The sequence below is a fragment of the Panthera tigris genome, chromosome B3 (genome assembly GCF_018350195.1).
Source record: "Panthera tigris isolate Pti1 chromosome B3, P.tigris_Pti1_mat1.1, whole genome shotgun sequence".
In the NCBI taxonomy this organism is placed as follows: Eukaryota; Metazoa; Chordata; class Mammalia; order Carnivora; family Felidae; genus Panthera; species Panthera tigris.
The window spans coordinates 17,623,372-17,629,084 of NC_056665.1; the positions used below are offsets into that span (position 1 = coordinate 17,623,372).

Here is a 5,713-nt window from a genome sequence, read left to right on the forward strand (position 1 = left end):
GGTAATTCAATAAGAGAAAAAATAATCTTTTCAACAAATAATGCTGGGACAACTGAATATCCACATGCAAAGAAATGAAATCAGACCTCTACCTCACACCATACCCAAAATTCACTCCAAATGGATCATAGACCAAAGCTAAAACTCAAAACTACAAAACCTTAGAAGAAAAACATAGGTATAAACCTGAATGAACTTGGATTGGCAATGGTTTCTTAGATATAACACCAAAATCAAAAGCAACCAAAGCAAACAATAGATAAATTAGACTTCATCAAAATTAACAATCTTGTACTTCAAAGGACACTCTCAAGAAAGTGAGAAGACAGCCCACAGAATGGAAGAAAATATTTGCAAATTATATATGTGACACGGACTTGTGTCCAGAATATAAATAACTCTTATTACTCAATAATGAAAAAACAACCCAATTTAAAGATAGGCAAAGGAATTGAATAGACTTTTCTCCAAAGAAGATGTACAAAAGGCCAGAAGGTACATGAAAAGATGCTAAACATCGTTGGTCATTAGGAGAATGCAAATCAAAACCACAATGAAATACCACTTCCCATCCTTCAAGATGGCATAACCAAAGAGACAGACAATAAACAAGTGTTAGCAAGAATGTGGGGAAATGGAAATCCTCATATCTTTTTTAAAATTTATTTTATTTTCTTTATTTATTTTTTGAGAGAGAGAACACACACAAACAAGGGAGGGGCTAAGAGGGAGAGAAAGAGAAAGAAAATCCTTTTTTAAAAATCCCAGACTTTAGCCTCTACTACAAGGCTGTAATCATCAAGACAGTATGGTATTGGCACAGACACATAGACAAATGGAATAGAATAGAGACTCCAGAATTGGACCCACAAATGTATGGCCAACTGTCTTTGACAAAGCAGGAAAGAATATCCAATGGAAAAAAGACAGTCTCTTTAACAAATGGTGCTGGGAGAACTGGACAGCAACATGCAGAAGATTGAAACTAGACCACTTTCTTACACCATTCACAAAAATAAACTCAAAATGGATGAAGAACCTGAATGTGAGACAAGAAACCATCAAAACCCTAGAGGAGAAAGCAGGAAAAAACCTCTCTGACCTCAGCTGCAGCAATTTCTTACTTGACACATCCCCAAAGGCAAGGGAATTAGAAGCAAAAATGAACTATTGGGATCTCTTGAAGATAAAAAGCTTCTGCACTGCAAAGGAAACAATCAACAAAACTAAAAGGCAACCAATGGAATGGGAAAAGATACTTGCAAATGACATATCAGACAAAGGGCTAGTATCCAAAATCTACAAAGAACTCACCAAACTCCATACCCGAAAAACAAATAATCCAGTGAAGAAATGGGCAGAAAACATGAATAGACACTTGTCTAAAGAAGACATCCAGCTGACAAACAGACACATGAAAAGATGCTCAACGTCACTCCTCATCACGGAAATACAAATCAAAACCACACTGAGATATCACCTCAGGCCAGTCAGGGTGGCTAAAATGAACAAATCAGGAAACCATAGATGCTGGCGAGGTTGTGGAGAAACGGGAACCCTCTTGCACTGTTGGTGGGAATGCAAACTGGTGCAGCCGCTCAGAAAAACAGTGTGGAGGTTCCTCAAAAAAATTGAAAATAGACCTACCCTATGACCTAGCAATAGCACTGCTAGGAATTGACCCAAGGGATCCAGGAGTGCTGATGCATAGGGGCACTTGTACCCCAATGTTTATAGCAGCACTCTCAACAATAGCCAAAGTATGGAAAGAGCCTAAATGTCCATCAACTGATGAATGGATAAAGAAATTGTAGCTTATATACATAATAGAATACTACGTGGCAATGAGAAAGAATGAAATCTGGCCTTTTGTAGCAAAGTGGATGGAACTGGAGAGTGTTATGCTAAGTGAAATAAGTCATACAGAGAAAGACAGATACCATATGTTTTCACTCTTAACATGGATCCTGAGAAACTTAACAGAAGACCATGGGGGAGGGGAAGAAAAAAAAAAAGGTTAGAGTGGGAGGAGCCAAACCATAAGAGACTCTTAAAAACTGAAAACAAACTGAGGGTTGATGGGGGGTGGGAGGGAGGGGAGGGTGGGTGATGGACATTGAGGAGGGCACCTGTTGGGATGAGCACTGGGTGTTGTATGGAAACCAATTTGACAATAAAGTTCATATTAAAAAAATGTTTGTTTGTTTGTTTACTTTTGAGAGGGAGAGAGAGCAAGCACCAGCAGGGGAGGGGTAGAGAGAGAGGGAGAGAGAATCCTAAGCAGGCTCTATGCTGTCAGTGCAGAGCCCGATGTGGCTTAATCTCATGAACCGTGAGATCATGACCTGAGCTAAAACCAAGAAGTCGAACACTTAACAGACTGAGCCACCCAGGTGCCCTGGGAGAGAGAACCTCAAGCAGGCTCCCCACCCATAATGGAGCCCATGTCCAGCTCGATCCCATGACCCTGGGGTCATGAGTCTGAGCCAAAATCAAGAGTCTACACCTCACTGACTGAGCCACCTGGGCACCCCAGGAATCCTTGTATCTTACTAGTGAGAATGTAAAGGGTGAGGCTATTTTTGAGCAGTTTGGCCATTCCTTAAAAAGTTAAACATAAAGTTCCCATATAACCCAGAAATTCCACTCCTAGTTTTAAATCCAAGAGAATTAAAAACGTATGTTCATGCAGAAACTTGTACATGAATTATTCATAACAGCCAAAAAGTGAGATCAACCCAAATTTCCATCAACCGATGAACTGATGAACATAAGCTGTTATATCCATACACTGGAATGGTATTCAGCCATAGAAAGGGATGAAGTTCTGGTAGATGCAGTAATGTGGATGAACCTTGAAACCATTTTGTCAAGTGATAGGAGCCAGACAGATAATAAGACATATTGTACGATTCTCTTTCTAGGAAGTGTTTAGAATAGGCAAATCCACAGGGACAAGAAATGAATTAGTGGTTGCCGAGGATGGGAAGAAGATGGAATAAGAAGGGATATCTAATGGGAATGGGGTATCTTTTGGGCTGATGAAACGTTCTGGAATTAGATATGGAGATGAATGTACGAGCGTGGACTGAAATGTACACTTTGTTATTTTTTCCCTTGAGCCATAAAGCTTTATTGCCAGGTCAGGGGAAAATCTAAAGGTGGGGTCCCCCACCACCCATGCCCCTGCTCAGGGGAACCCCTCTGTAGGACAGCAGGAAGCCCAGGAGGCTGCAAGACTCAGAGAGCCTTGGGAATGGGCAGATTGTTGCAGTGGACGTCTGGCCTTTCGGGAGGGGGTAGGTGGCAATCTCCCGCTCCAGCCACGACTTGATGCCCATGAACTGCTGGTGCTCCTGGTTCTACCGCTGGGTGTCCTCAGGCACATCGCTCAGCTGGGCTTCAATACCACCAACCAGTGCCTGGATCTGGGCCAGTGGAGCTCCAACGCAGGCCTCTGTTTCCACCAGCGTGCCTTCCAGGGGGGACTTTCCTGCTTAGTTGAGCCTGCCGTCCCACCGGTCAGTGACCTCTGTCTTGCTTCTCTACATATTGGCTTCTCGTGTTGCCCAGGATTCTGGCAAGGTCGATCTCCAGAGCAGAATCCACCTCCACACTGACCTGGCCACCCACCTGGCCCCCCAGGGCACTGATTTCCTCTGCTGGTTCTCCTGCAGGTCGGCCAGCTCCTCCCTCAGGCCTTCGATCTGCGTCTCCAGGTTGGTCCTGGCTGGGGTCAGCTCATCCAGCACCCCGTGCAGGCCATTATGTCGCCTCCTAGCCCAGACCTTGTTGGAAAGTCATCTGCAGCCAGACAGGCATTGTCAATCTGCAGGACAATCTTGGAGTGCTTAATGGTGGCCACAAGATTCTTGTCCTGCAGCTCCTTGATGGTCTTGAAGTAGGGGCTGTAGTTGTGGGCAGGCCTGCAACTGGCTTCTGGTACCAGTCTCAGATGCCACCTCCAGATCTCCCTCGACCTCCTCTAGGGCGTGAACCTTCTCCAGGTAGAAACCAGAAGCCCAATGAAGTTCCGTATGGCGAGTTTCTCATTGCCCGCCCACAGCCTGTCGGACCCGGCCAGGCCGTCTGCCAAGCTGCTGCTGTAGCCCCTCCAGGAAGATAAGGATGCAAATTGGGCAGAGGACCTGGACACAGAGCGGCCACCTGAGCCCCAGTAGGTGCTAGGCATGCAGAAGGCACCTCCAGTCCCAAAGCACAGGGAGCCACCGCCCCAGTTCCGGAGGGCCAACTGGAGGATAACTGGCGAGAGCTGTAGGAAGTAATAGAGAAGGAGGATGCAGGCCACACCGGTTCGAGGAGCAGTGGTCAGAGGGAGGAGCCTGAAATGTATACTTCAAATAGGTGTATTTTATGGTATGTGAATTTTATCTCAATTTTTTTATTTTAATAATATATTTTATTTAATCCAGTATGTCTAAAATATCATTTCAACTTGTTTTTAATTTTTTGCTTATCTCTTTATTTATTTTTAATTCATTTTCTATTTATTTAAATTCAAGTTAGTTAACATACAATGTAGTCTTGGCTTCGGGAGTAGAACCCAGTGATGCATCTCTTACCTATGACACCCAGGGCTCATCCCGAAAACTGCCTTCCTTAATGCCCATCATCAGGGAAATACAAATCAAAACCATATTGAGCTACCACCTCCCAATGGTCAGGATGACTAAAATTAACAACTCAGATTGGCAAGGCTGCAGAAAAAGGGGAACACTTTGGTACTGTTGGTGGCATTGCAAACTGGTGCAGCCACTCTGGAAAACAGTATGGAGGTTCCTCAACAAATTAAAAATAGAACCACCCTATGACCCAGCAATTGCATTACAAGGAATTTATCCAAACAAAAGTGCTGATTCGAAGGGGGCACATGCACCCCAATGTTTATAGCTGCACTATCAACAATAGCCAAAGTATGGAAGGAGTCCAAATGTCCATCAACTGATGAATGGACAAAGAAGTTGTGGTATATACATACAATAGAATACTACTCGGTGATGAAAAATAACAAAATCTTGCCATTTGCAACAACGTGGATGGAATAAGTCAGTCAGAGAAAGACAGATATCATACGATTTCACTCATATGTGGAATTTGAGAAACTCAACAGATGAACATGGGAGAAGGGAAGGAAAAAGAAGATAAAAGCAGAGAGGGAGGAAAACCATAAGAGACTCTTAAATATAGAGAACAAACTGAGGCTTGCTGGAGGTGAGGTAGGTGGGGGGATGGGTTACATGGGTGATGGGAATTTTATCTCAATTTTAAAGAGACACCATCAAGAAGGAGAAAAGGCAAGTCCCAGAGCAGGAGAAGATATTTGTAATACATGTAACCAGGGAGATATAACCATAGATATGAGAAGACTTACGTCCAGAAAATGTAAAAAAGAAAAAAAGAAATCAATGAGCAAAAGACACAAAACCCTACAGAAAAATGGGCAAAAGATGTGAACAAACATATCACGAAAGAGTAGCCAATAAACCAAAGAGTATTCAACCTCACTAGCAATCACGACCTTGTAAAACCATAAGTCTAAAACAACTGCCAATCCAACACTTAAAGCTTTACTCTCATACACCCATTCTAATGACTGCAATTGAAAATATGGAAAAACTCCTGGGACGTTACTCTTTTCATCACCTCTAAGGGGAACCACAGCTCTGACTTCTAACCGCATAGCTTACTTTTA

At 43.2% G+C, this 5,713-nt stretch overlaps 1 pseudogene; it reads right to left on the minus strand.

The window, feature by feature from the left end:
• Positions 1 to 3,240: 3,240 nt before the first annotated feature.
• Positions 3,241 to 4,281, minus strand: LOC102970108 (annotated as a pseudogene).
• Between the last annotated feature and the right edge of the window lie 1,432 nt (positions 4,282 to 5,713).